The sequence below is a fragment of the Cavia porcellus genome, unplaced genomic scaffold, assembly GCF_034190915.1.
Source record: "Cavia porcellus strain 051 isolate PalLab524CR breed Dunkin Hartley unplaced genomic scaffold, mCavPor4.1 scaffold_4, whole genome shotgun sequence".
NCBI lineage: Eukaryota > Metazoa > Chordata > Mammalia > Rodentia > Caviidae > Cavia > Cavia porcellus.
The window spans coordinates 87764410-87778903 of NW_026947487.1; the positions used below are offsets into that span (position 1 = coordinate 87764410).

Consider the following 14494-nt stretch of genomic DNA (forward strand, 5'->3'; position numbering starts at 1 on the left):
TTTGGCTTTTTTATTGCATTTTTTGGGTCCATTCTTTCCTTTTCTTGGTAAAATTGACTAACAGCTTGTTTATTTTGTTCATTTATTTTAAGAACTGGCTCTCCAGTGAATTGATTCTTTGTATTTATGTCTCAATTTCATTAATTTTACTCTGATCTTGTTATACAAAACCAATATCAAGCAGAATGGAAGACTTTTTGCACCAAGGAGTTTAGAAGGCAACTTTAGTAATTTTAATGCCAGCATACTGAGTTACTGTAGTAGAACCGAAATCACCAGCCACTAGTCAGCTCCAAGTTCAGTTTAACTATAATTTTCAAGCAGAAACCACAAAGCATATGGCAGGTTATTACATAATGGGTTACATGCATTGAACTATGTCACCTATTGTCAGCAAGCTAATTCTAAATAGATTTACTTAAAGGAATTGTTTAACATAATGTAGGAAAATCCTGGCGATGGGAGAAGAGTGTCCAGGTAAAGCAAGCAAGGTCAAAATTGTCCTTGACTGTGTCACTTTGTCTCAATGTCCTTGAACCTAGATGGGAATATATACTCTTTTAACTCAGAAAAACACTAGCTGGACATAGTTAAACTGACGCAGTGCATTATCAGAAGAGGAGCAGCTGGACTGAGACAGTCAAGGCTGACTGAATTGAGCAGAGTTTACATGTCAAGGAGTAGGAACATAGGCAGAGGTCACTATTTGATTTTTTAAACATGTTTTTATAACATGGTTATTTTACTATTTTTAAAATTGTGCTCTTACAATCTTTATAATACCCTTCTTGTTAGTGGATTTGAATGTATATTGTTCTCACTTTTGTATGATTTTGATGTGCATCATTATGCATCAACTGGGACTCACTGTTTATATGATGTGAGCATTCAAAAATAAATCTTCCTTTCTAGCTTTCATTGTGTCCATAAGTTCTAATATGGTCTACTATTTGATTTGAAGAGATATCAGATTTCCATCTTTGTTTTTTTCTGTGCTCTATTGATTTCCACAAGGGCTCACTTTTTAAATTCCACACTTTCATATTTTCTGTTTTCACCATTGATTTCTAATTTTACTTTTTTGTATGTTTGTATTCTTTTTTGCATTTTAAAAGTTTACTCTAGTTTTGACATTTTCAATGTTAAATTAATCTTCTATCAGCAAATGTTCAAACCTACATGACAGAAAGATGGAATACTGTGACATTTTCATATAAGAGGGTAAGTTCTTTTAAAGAGTAAAAGTTAATATTGGGATTAAAAAGCTTACATTTCAAAGCTTCTTTGGTTTAACCATCAATATATTACTTAGACCTCATCAACCTCTGTTGTCAAAGAGCAGTTAATCTCTTGAACCACTATTCTTCAGCTTCCAACTTTCCAATAAATAAACTTGAATGAACCATAAGATTGTCGTGTTGGTACTCAGTAGCATTAGGGATGCTGCTAGGGTTGACTTCTTTTTTATACACTAAGTGAGTTGGCAACTACAGATGCTAGTCCTCTTTGAAATTTTATGTTTCACATCACTAGGTTCCACTAAATTTTTGAAGACTTTACTTGATCTGAATGTCTGCTAAATAGAAGAATCACTTTCAGTCACTTTAATTTCTTTTACTCCTTTTATTTGTTGTACCGGGTTGGCTGCATTTGCCTCCTGACTTCATCTTTGTTTTGTTTCTTTCCTTGTCCTTCCATATTTCACAATTTTTTTTAAGTTGTAGTCAGGCTTTGGTCTATTCAGCTGGTGACAGGTGTTGTCATCCAGCTTTGATGTTTCGAGGTTCCCCACATTTGATGCGTAATGCTTCACCCCTGCCTTTATCCTTTTCTTCTCATCTCTGATTTTATGTCCATCTCTATTCCAGGTTCTACTATGGGTTCTTCTGTCACTGGATCTTTTGCTGCTTTGACTTTGGGAATGTGGGTAAGTCCTGGCCTGGAAATTGATGTTGTGCTTTTAGACCCAGACCTTTGAACTCTGTGAGATTTTCCTCGACTCCTGAAAAGCTTTGACTCCACTCCCTGATGGAGACATAAGAAGAGCTACTGCCTGACTGATCCCTGCATATCCTACTATAAGACTGTGAACGAGGATTAAGATCTCTGGGCCAAGATTCAGCTTTGTCTTGATTTCCTTCCACCTTTCTATCAGCTGTATATTTTACTATCTGAATAACTGTTAGAAGATGACTGTGATGTCTCTTTTTGCTCTTTTTTCAGCTTTCTTCTTTAGTGTCTGACAACCCGCCCTCTTTTTCTATAAGCTCCTGCTTATATGCCAGTACCATGATCCTGAAAATGATTTAGATCATTGCACTATCTGCATCATCCACATATATATGTATGTGTGCTTTAGGAGTAGTAGTATGTGGTCTGTTTTAAAGTTCCACATTTGGCTCAGAAAAAAATGTTTTCAGACAGAACAATCTATGTATAGCTATTATCTCCACTTGTTTGAAGATTTGATCCAATTTTAATATATATATTTGTTATTTAGTCAAGATAATTCAGTCTTGAAATTCACTTTGTCTGAAAATAGTATAGCTACTCTTGCTTTATTTGGGTTCACATTCAAGAAATATGAATTTTCACTCTTTGATTTACATAATATGAATTTATTTATTTAATGGAATACTAGTTGGTAATAAAGAAGGATAAACTGGAGACTTTTATACGTAATTGGAATCAACTCAAAACCGTATTCATAAGGGAAATAGAATATTGTTTCAGTAGGGTGAGAAGCTGAATAATATCCAAAATGTACAATAGATATTGTGACCTGAGAAGAAATGATTCAAAACAAAACATGAACTGTGATCAGGTAAAGGGGAAAACAATACGGGGCAAAAGAGAAAATACGTATACAAAAGATAGCTAAGACATTTATATAACTCATTTCTTCAGTTCATTGAAAAGGAATTTTTGTGCTAATATTGCTTGGACAAAATAGCATGCCTATATTTGTACTCTGAAAAATTACTATGAAGACAACAATATGCAATGTGTTAATTATTGTAACTACACTACTAAACTGTTTTGAAAATCTGTATCATTGTTATTTTTGTTTTCTCTTTAAAATAAATAAATGAAATGATGCCATCTTTAAAAAGTGAATATATTGGATTCCAAACTTCTGCATTAACAGTTAAAAATGATGAGATAACATTTATCACATTTCCATGAAATTTTGAACATGGGGAAACTAACATGGGTTTTTCTTTAACAACCTTTGAACTGATTCTCAAATATGCATTTTCCCTTAGCTAATTTAACTTCAGTATTCATTTCTTTTAAATCAGTGATAAACATGTTTGAGTTTAATATATCGTATGGATTGTCATAAAACATGCAATCTAGCCAAATTAATATGACAAGGAAGAAAAAGAAATACCAAATAACATCAAAATATGCCATAATATTTCATCAAGTTTAAATATTACATGTTGCAACTTTATTAGTGCTAGGTTTCAATATATCACTATAACTAGTTCATGACATTTTTCATTGTATTTCTTCAGTGAATTTAGAATACAGTAAAAATTGCATAAAAAAGCATCTGAACTATACAAAAAGGTACTTACTAGCAAATTCCAATGATTTTTAATGTTTTCCAAATACAAATAATTAAAAAATAATTTTACTGAGAATTTTAATATGTCATTTATGACTGTTAATATTAGTAACTATGTGTTCTTTTTATGCTTGTCTATACACACACTCCAATTACTTAATGTTTAAAATTATGTCATGAAATCATGAATCCTTCCTTCTCCAGATTTCTTTCTCTTGCTTCAATTAGATGTCATAAAAATCATTTTGCTTCTGATTTCATACTTTGTTTACAAAATCTTGATTTGAAACAGTAAAATCTAAAGTTGTTACTTTTTATAATTAAGTAATTAGAACCACACACAGCATTACTTTGTTAAATAACATTTATTGTTGGGGTAAGAAATAGAAAACTGTATGAAAAAGATCACATTTGTGTATTAAATAATTATAAATATCTGCAAATATTTTTATTTTAAATTATTTTTCTGCACACCATATGATTTGCCTATTATCTTCAAATACACCAGACAACAATAAAAAGTGAAATATTATTAAATTAAAATAATAATAATTTCCTTAAAATTATCTCTACTCTTATTTTATGGGTGACAAATGCAATGTAACCTTTAAATTCTAAAACTAGCCAAATGTGTCCATTTCATGATATTTACTTATTTCTATCCTATTTCTGTGTATCTAATGTCATGATTGGCAATTTAGTATCCCCATATCTCCTCCCTTTGATAAGAGAAACACATGGTAAAAGCAATAAGCATTAGACATAGTAAAAACAGTAAACATCGAAAGCAAATATGAGAATATATTGAAGTATATAACTTTCTGTATATCCAAAATAAATTCAGTATAAAAATTTAAACTATTTATAAATATTAACAATAATGTAGTAGTCCCAGGTGCAGTGGCATAGGCCTGTAATCTGAGTACTCAGGACTGAGGCAGGAGGATTATTGGAAGTTCAAGAGCAGCCTGGGCTACAAACTGAAACCAATGCTGGTTTGAACACATAGTGAGAATTTGTCTCATAAAGAAAAGGAAAAAAAAATACAAAAGAATGTACTAGGGGCTCAAAATCTAGTTCAGTGGTGCAGTGTCTGCCTGACAAGCATGAGGTCCTGAGTCTGAATCATAGTACATCTCCCAAAAAATACTATAATAGAAATAGATCCAAGCTATCATCTGTTAGTTGAAACATTAAATAAATAAATATAATCAGTAACTCAGACTCAGCTAAAGTTTTTCATGGATTTGTAAAGCAATTGCATTTGTACAACATCTAAGATAGAAAATAATAAAAAAGAAACCAGCTTTAACAGTGTAGAAAAGTTTTTGAAATTTTTATTCTTTGGGGCCTCCCTGTCTCCCCAGTGTGGCTTCAGACTTGAAAATGTCACCTCAAATTTCCAGTATGAGATTCTGGTCACTTGTGATGGAAAAAGCAGAACAGAACTTATTCACAATTTATTTCTCATGCTAGCTCCAACTTTTTTGAATACTACTTAAATACTATTTGAAGATTTTGTCTGTTTTATGAACACTGGAATTCAAGAAAAGTGTCAGTGGGAATTTCTTTTAAAAATATAGCCTGAAAGATGAATTAATCCTTTCCAAGTTTTCATGCTGGACTTTTCTTGAGCCACATGCAATCTTTCATATGCAAAATTTAGGATCCTGCCTATTTTGCTTTTTCAATTTTTTGTCTCTTCTCTATACTTTCAAAGGTATGTTTATCAAAACACAAGCTGAAAATAAGCTAAGCAACAGAGGATGTAAGACACATACTCAATTATATTTTTGCAAAAATATCTGAAAATTTACTAGATGCATGATTCTAAATAAGAGTTATTATATCATTCAACAATAACAGATTTAAACACAAAATCTAATTTTCAAAATTACAGATCTATAAAGTAAAAAAAATTCAAAAGAATAAAATATATACAATTTCTGAGTATACTCAGACTTCAAAGTTTCTAAAAACAACTATTTTAGATCAGCTGAAAGATATCTATATAAACTAAGAACTATAGACAATTTAGAACATAGTATATAAAAAAGTGAAAACATGAAAAAATGAAAAAAAAGGAAAAAGAATGTGGATCAAAAAAGCACAATAATTTAGTCTTTTTTAAAAGTATGTTCTTGCTATATAGGTAGGACTTACCTTGAACTCAACATGTAGCACAGATTGGCCTCAAATTCTTAGAGCTCCTCTGCCTCAGCCATACAAGAGCAAGTTTTTAGATATGTGCAGCCGCAGCCAGTTAATTACAATTACTTTTAAAAAAAAATCACACACAAAAATTAAAAGCAAATTTGAGCTGACAGAAAAGACACAGAACTTTAAAAGTGAGAATTGAAGTTATTTATTGTGAGAAATCAAAGAGGGGGGAAAGAACAGAAAAGGAAGTAACTAGGAAGAAATGAAAGAAAAGAAAAGGAAGAGGGGTGAGGGGAGAGGGGAGAAGGAGAGAAGAGGGGAGGAGACAGGAGGAGAGGGGGAGGAGAAAAGGGAGAGGAGAGGCTGGGACAGTGACCAGGCTCCAAGGCATTTGAGCAACACATCAAGTGAACCAATTTACCATCATACATGTGATAGAAGTCACAGAAATAGAAAACAGAGAAAGAAATAAGAATATTTAAAGAAACAATGATGAACTAGAAAAAATAATGGCCAATCATCAAAATATAAAACTACAAATTCAAGAAGCACAATAAATTCTAATAAACACCGATTTAGATCAAGTCACATTATAATGAAAGTGTTGAAAGACAATGAGAAAACAGGAAAAGCAGTGATCACACAACAATAAATCTCAGTAAGATTGACAGATGACTTTTCTTTAGAAATTATGAAGAACCGAGTCCATTTTACAGTGTAATAGTGTACTTTAAAGTTAGGAAAATGTCAACAAAAGAGTGCAAACATTATTGTGACAAAAAATTTATACATGAATTTTCAAAGGAGTGAAAACCAAAATATTCCCAAGTTTAAAAAATGCAGAAGGTTATCACTACATATGTTTCACTGCAACAATTGTCAAAGTGATTTGTTTAGATTGAAATGAAAGAAAACAAAAAATGTGAAAAGATACATAAAAGAAAACTATTTTATCAAATATAGCAAACATTATTACATATTGAATGACAGCTTAAATTTCTTTAGCAACATGTTCAAAAGGCAACATATGACATAATTATAAATCCATATTATATGACAATAATATGTTGATATGTATTTTTTGACAAAATCATGAATGAGGAAGAGGATTTAGAGCTTTAGAGGAGTGTAATGTTTTATGAAATACAAGTAAGTACCAAGGGCTGGGGATTTAGTTCATCAGTATAAGCACCTGCCTGGCAAGTGCAGGGTCATGAGTTCAGTCCCTGTTACCAAAAAAAAAAAAAAAAAAAAAAAAAAAAAAATCAAAACAACAACAGCACATACACACACATACACAAACAACAACAATATAATTAACTATCAAATTAGAATAGATTGTTTTAAATTTGAGATTTTAAATGTAACCAAAGATAGTATCTAAAACATAGACATAAAAAGAATCAAGAAAGCAACAGAATGGTTTAGTATAAAAGTCATTAAACAAAAATAGGAATTAATGCAGAAATTAGAAAAAAAGAATCTCAATATTTAAAAAATATTGAAATGTTAAAATATATCTTTTCATTATTATTTATGATTTTAAATGTAACAATTAAATCAGTTTACATAAAGGAAGAAGTAAGCAAATTAGGTAAATCAACTTGATGTAACTACACACTACGGAGATTTCATTTAGACACTTAGAAGCAAGTATGCAGAAAGTAAGATGTAGGGAGTGGCATAACTGCCGCATTGCTGCCTTCCTGCCTCTCTCCTATGGGCATATGATGCATCTGCCTACATTAACCATAATCCTCTCCTGCTTACGTCATATGCCCGGATGTGACAATGACCCTGTGAGGATCAAAGCTAAGAGTGAAAACAAACTGAATCAAGGATCGAAGCTAAGAGTGAAAGCACATTGAATCAAGGACCGAGGCCTGCACAGACGACCACCCGGTGTGCTGCTTGAGTCGTGGTGAGTGAACGGCAACCCCATTCCCTTTCCCGGACGTGGGTCAAGCATTGAGCGGACATAAATTGTTCATGGGAGGCCTCAGCAAGGCATTAAAGACAAGAGGGTTAAGGGTTAGAAAAAAGAATTATTGCAGTATTTTCAATTTATTCATAAGCTTTGTCCTTTGTTCCCCCTAGAGGGTTCTATAGATACCAAGAGGTGGAAAAGAGTAGGAGATACTTTAAAAGATTATTATAGGGTTTTTGGTCCAGTAAAGGTTCCGGTGTCCACCTTTGCATATTGGAATTTAATCTCTGAGCTGCTTGCCCAGCGGCATGCAGATCCTCAGATCGAGGAGACGGTCACACAAGGTCCTCCGAGCTGCACAGCCCTATAGTGCTCCTAAGATGGCGCCTGCCTCCAGCAGGCCTCGTGGCACTCTTCAAATGGCGCTTGCCTCACTTCCACCACAACAGGGTGGGCCCCTCCCCAAAATTGTGTTTCCAGTGATGGAAACAAATGTACCTCCTCAAGATGGTGCCACACAGCCACAAGATGGTGTGAGCTCCATGCCACTAGCTCCACAAGTCTTTAGGACCCATATGCCATTCACAGTGGCAGCTTTAAAAGAATTAAACACAGCGGTTGCCCAATATGGCCTTACAGCTAATTTCATTCTTGCTGTTTTAAATTCTCTGGTTGATGGCTGGCTCACACCTACAGATTGGGAAAGATTGGCCTGAGTGACTTTATCGGGTGGGGATAATCTTTTGTGAAAATCAAAATATACAAAAAATTGCAAAGAGACCACCAGGCACAGTACACAATCTGGCAATGGGTGGGACCTTAATATGTTAATAGTGGAGGATGCCTATGCCAACAGAAAAGGACCAAAAGCAATTTAAGCGCAATATGAGTTCCTCAAGAGCATTAAGCAGGTCTGGAGATTTAGCTCAATGACATAAGTGAAGCACAAAGCTGTGAGTTCAGTCCCCAGGGCTGGAGATTTAACTCAGTGGCACAGTTGCCTGCCCAACAAATAAAAGGCTGTGAGTTCAATCCCTGGTACCCCTGACATTGAAACTTGTCAGCAATGGCCTTGCTATGGCTGCTACCTTGCAAGGGTTTACAGTTAAACAGTTCTTATCTCAAAAGCATAAACAAAACTGTTTTACCTGCAGAGAGACAGGTCATTTTACAAAAAGACCCAAGAGATGGAGACTCCAATGTCAATTACTTTGACTCATTTAACTGATTGGAGTGATATTGGCCTGGTCTCTTAAGTTTAATTTCAGCATATGTAAGGATGGGGACAGCTGCTAAAAGGAGAATGAGAGACACTATGGTAGTTATTATGTCTTCCCCAATGTCAGATCTTAAAAACCTGAGAAGCCTTCATCATCCTGTAATGATTTGATTAGTTCTATAATATGCAGTGTGTATTTAATGTGCGTGAAGATGGGGACAACTGTTTGGAGGAAACTGGAGACAATTAAGTAAACAGTAAAGATCTCCAGTGGACTTGCTTTAAAATCTGTATTTCTTTAAATCTTTTTAAAAACTGTTTTGTTCTCTTTTGATATGTTTGGTCTTGCCCTCTTTGAGATGGAAAATAAGTGTGTAGCAATGATAACCATATTACCGGGTTTTTGTTGGATCATTGAGCAGAACTGTTGGCAGTGTCACTATTTAAATGTCACTTTGCATACTTTGGTTTTGTGACCTGGGCAGCTATTTCTAAAATGACAATATGTAACTTATCAACTGGTGATTTCTTACCATTTATTTTTCTGTAATTCTGCATTAAGATCACCATAGAGCAAGCCAGGCAGATAGTAAAAAATTGCCTTCTTGTGCCATGCACCTCCCAGTTCCACACTTTGGGCTTAATCCTAGAGGACTTATCCTCAATGCATTATGGCAAATGGATGTCACCCACATTCCTGAGTTTGGCAATCTTAAATATGTTCATGTAACTATAGATATCTTTAGTGGTTTCATTTATACCTCTCCCCAGACTGGCAAAACTACCAAACATGTTATTAGCCATATGTTAAATGCCTTATCAGTTCTGAGATGCCCACAACAATTAAAGACTGATAATGATCCAGGCTATGATAGTTCCTCATTTCTGTCAACATCTTAATATTGATCATATAAAAGGCATACCTTATAACCCTCAAGGTCAAGACATAGTTAAAAAGGCACATCTCTCTCTAAAACTCACTGTTGATAAAAAAAAAAGGGGGGGGGGGATGGTACTCCACAAAGGGAATACCTAAAAATATTCTATTTCATGCTTTATTCATCCTTAATTTTTTAAAATTTGGAGGCTTCTGGACAGTCAGTAGCCATGCATTTTTGGCATTCTGAAACACAAAAGCAATTTGCTTCTGTACTATAGAGACACCCCTGACTAATTCATAGCATGGCCCTGACCCCCTTCTCATATGGGGACATGATTCAGTGTGTGTATACTCTCAACAAGACAGAGAGGCTAAATGGCTACCTGAGCGCCTTATAAAACGAACAGATAGTTCTTCAAAGACCTCATGCAATGCCCAGGAATAATGTCATTTCCTAAGGCACAACCCCCTGTGCTCTTTTACAGATGACACAACTCCTCAGAACCTTATGCTGCCTACTCAGCCTTCACCTTGGACCATACCACACCCATGGTGAATTTAGACCCCTGCCAAACAGACTACAACTGCTGACAGCCATACACAGAACCCCCTGTGACTGAGGAAGAGGCTCTTTTCAATCTGGAGGAACACAAACCAGCCAAATAGACTGCAAAAAAAAATGTTGCTTCTGTGTCAATCAGTCTGGTGTTGTGTTAGGCAAGCTCCAAGAAATAGAAGAACGGCTTCAACAGCAAGGACAACAAATGGCTGCTAACCCCTTCTCTTCAATGTGAGGGGGACTTTTCTCTTACCTAGCACCCCTTTTGCGTACCCTAGCTGCCTTGTTGCCTCTCCTTTCTGTAGATCCTTGTATTTTTCAGAGGATTATGACACTCATTAATAACTGGATAGACGTGTTTATATCAAAGCCCATTCAGGTACACTATCATCAGCTGGAGATGGCAGATCAACAAACCTACCGGGAAGGAATTCCCATGAGTGGCACATATGACGATGAGCCTAACTGCCCTGGGGCAATGGACAGGCAGCCAGAGACGGGCAACTAGGACATGCATGATTACACCACTGGCCGCCTAAGACAGGCACAGGACCAACTGCTGTCCTGCAGGCCCCTGACAGATAAGGCCTGGTTGGGTTCATGTAATGAGGTTCCTTGGCCTAAGAAAGGTGCTGTCCTCACAGGGCCTGCCATACTCCTGATTAAATAATATAAAAAGGGAGGAGATATAGGGAGCGGCACGACCACCCCATTGTTGCCTCCCTGCCTCTCTCCTATGGGCATATGATGCGTCTGCCTACATTAACCATAATCCTCTCCTGCTTACATCATATACCTGGACATGATGATGACCCTGTTGTATTCATCCCCATAGCCTCTTCCAGTCCCACCAGCCTGCCCTTGGCCTATGAAAGATGTGATCCCTTCCTGAATAAACGAGACTTGATTGGAATCCTCATCTTGTCTCCATCTCTCTCTGCCCCCCCCCCCGTTTCTATGTTATCCTCATTCCCCTTCCAGGTACACTCCATGGATTGATCCATGGGCCGGATCAGTAAAACAGTGAAAATGGATATATAACCTAGCAATAAGAAAGTGATATAGCTATACTAATATCACATGAAATGCATTTTAGCTCAAAATAATTACAGGACACAAACAATAGTATTAATTAATGACAAAGTGCCAGATAACCAAGAAGAGAAAATAATTATGCATATACACTAGACAACATTGATATAAAACATATGAAGTAAACATTCACAAAAATGAGAAATATGTGATTCTATAATAGCTGGCTACTTCAGTGTACCCACTTCAGGAAGTGATAGAAAATTCAGAAGAAAATTGTCACTGTATTATTATGAAGTGTATGGACTTAGTAGGTACCTGTAGGACATAACTTGCCACTCCCCTTGCAATGAAAGATATTGCTTCATGTGAAAGTCATATTCAAAAGTATTGGGATAGATTATATGTTTGGCTAAAAGTTTCAATATATTATAAAACATTTAAATTGTAAAATATGTCTCTGAAAATCAGCAGATATGGAACCAGGCTGGAAATCAAACATCAAAGTAAAACTGGAGGATTCATACATATGTGGTAATTAACCAACACATTCTTTAGCAACCACTGGGTCACTTATAAAATCATATGGAAAATGAGAAAATGCCAGGAGACACGTGAAGTTAAATTACAGTATAAAAAAACTCATGAGTGTAACAAAGACAGTGCTTAGACAAAAATATGACAGATCTCAAAAGAGTAACTTGACTTTATATCTTAAATAACTGTAAAAATAAGAGCAAATTAAAATTATAACTAGCAGAAAGTAGGATGTATTAGAAAAGAGGTCAGTAAATTAGTGTATATAAAACAATAAAATAATAAAACTGTGTTTTATCTAAATAGTAAATATAATTGACAGACCTTTAGTTTAGCTATCAAACATGAAAGGAAGTAATCACAAATAACCAAAAACTACATGAGAAAAAATACTGATTAAACATAAAAAGTGTTGAAAACTTTGAACAACAGCACAGAAGCAAATTAAATACTCTAAATGAAATGAACAAAATTGTAGCAATAAATAAATTACCTAAGCTGACCCAAAATGAACTATGAAATCTTAATATATTCATAATTTCAGAATCTCTCAAAAAATGAAAAAGGAAGAAATGGCTTTACCATATTACTAGAATAACATTACCATGAGTCCAAAGCCATATAACAAAGTCCTAAAAAAAGTTACAATGAATAGCTTCTATGAATATACACAAAAATATCTTAAGAAAATACTTAACAAAATAAACCAATTGTGTTTTTTAAAGATTTTTTGTTGCTACTGTTTGAAATAATCCCAGAAATGCAAGGGTATGTCTGTGGCATAAACAATAATAATGTTAATAATAATAATTCTGTTATATATTAAATTATATATTGAAAGAATTAAAATACAGAAGCAGCTTAATAAATTCATAAAAGGCATCTGACAAAATCCAATGCTATTTTATTGTACAAAAATTTTTATCATACAAACCTTCATAAATCTACGTCTATATAGGAAATTCCTAAATATGAAAAAGAGGCAGACAGAAAGCCCACAGCTGACAACTCAATGCTGAAAGAGTAAAGTTTTCTCCCTAAGATCAGAGACAATCAAAATATCTGTTTATTCACAACTACCAGTGAATACTTTTCTAGATCTAACAAAATCAATCCATGTTGTTTCCAGGTAGTTATTAATTATTTGTGGAAATGATTTTATATTTTAGCTGTAACAACCAAGATTATTTCAATTTTATGGATACTGAGTAAAACACATAGAAAAATGAGTGAGATTGATTTATCTTTTCCTGCATGCATTCACAAAACAATTTCAAAATGGATTTTTGCATAAAATTTAAATACCTTTGCAATCTGGTATAAGTTTCATGATTTTTTTCTTCATGGGATAACTAGTCCAGTATTTTCCCTTCAGACAGAGATTTAGCTTCATAGTTAAACACTTTTTTAAGTGTCCTATTTATAGAATGACAACTGTTTTATAATGTCAATGTATGAGTCATAGTAATTTTCTGGAATTATCAAAAACAGTATAACTGAATGCTTAATAGTGTCAACAACATCAATATATTTATACCAGTGTACTTCCAAATAGGTTTGTTAAATAAAAGCAAGAGGTTATTGAGCTAAGAGAAAAAATAAAATTTTGTAAATTAAGTTCCCAGTTTGCTATAGTGTGCATTAACCATTAGTTTATTTATTCACTTATTTTTCAGTCATTTAATGAATCTATATTCCATGAATTATATATATTTCTCTGTGTCATGGACAGAGATCAACTACGAAGTAGACTGATAGGACCAACAGTGTTGATTTTTTTTCAGATTAATAAAAAATTTTTAACCTCATTAGGCAACTTTTTCACTAATAAATTACATAAAATGTACCATCTTAACTTCCAAAGAACTACATTTTAACATCCTTTAAATACCTAAAATGACATTAACACAAAATGATTTAAAAAAGTTTATACCTGCTGTAGATATTATGTCAAGTATTTACACGTTATCTTACTTAATTCTCACAACTTGCTTGAAATGTTTCACTGATAATTTTATTGCCTGATTTGTAATTCATTAATAGAGTGTGTGAAGTACTACCATGAGGTAAAGAAAAGAAAAAGAAAAAAGATGAGCCATCTCTGGATGAACAGTACCTGTTCTCCATAAACTGAAATCTGATTAAAACTCATGTATAAATGAAATAAAATACATCATTTCAGATACCATCATTTCCTCCATTACTTTAATGACTTGTAATCAACTGCAAACATACCACTGTCTCCTTTTAGTTTCTTAGTACTTGTTTTAAATATCTAAGCAATATGATTTACTCATCAATACAGTTCCAACTTCAATAGTTGAGAGCCTAATCATATCCTCCATGGAAAGCAACATAAGATACCTATCTCACAGAAGAAATTCAAATAAAATCATACTGATACTCAAAAATCACTCTAATTTCCCACTACCTTCAAGATAAAACCCCCTCTTCTTCACACATCCTATACTTCTCTCATATTTGTATCTAATCATTCACCTGCCTGAACTAAATAAATAAAGTTTTCAGTCTTACCAAATATAAAATATGAAAGTCTCATCCTTTCACTTGAAGTTCTGATATTTTTGATACAACATTCCTCAATT

The 14494-nt window shown here is 33.9% G+C and overlaps 1 pseudogene; it reads right to left on the bottom strand.

Annotated features, from left to right (window-relative positions):
* Positions 1-1304: 1304 nt before the first annotated feature.
* Positions 1305-2291, bottom strand: LOC111757422 (serine/Arginine-related protein 53-like; annotated as a pseudogene).
* Positions 2292-14494: the final 12203 nt, after the last annotated feature.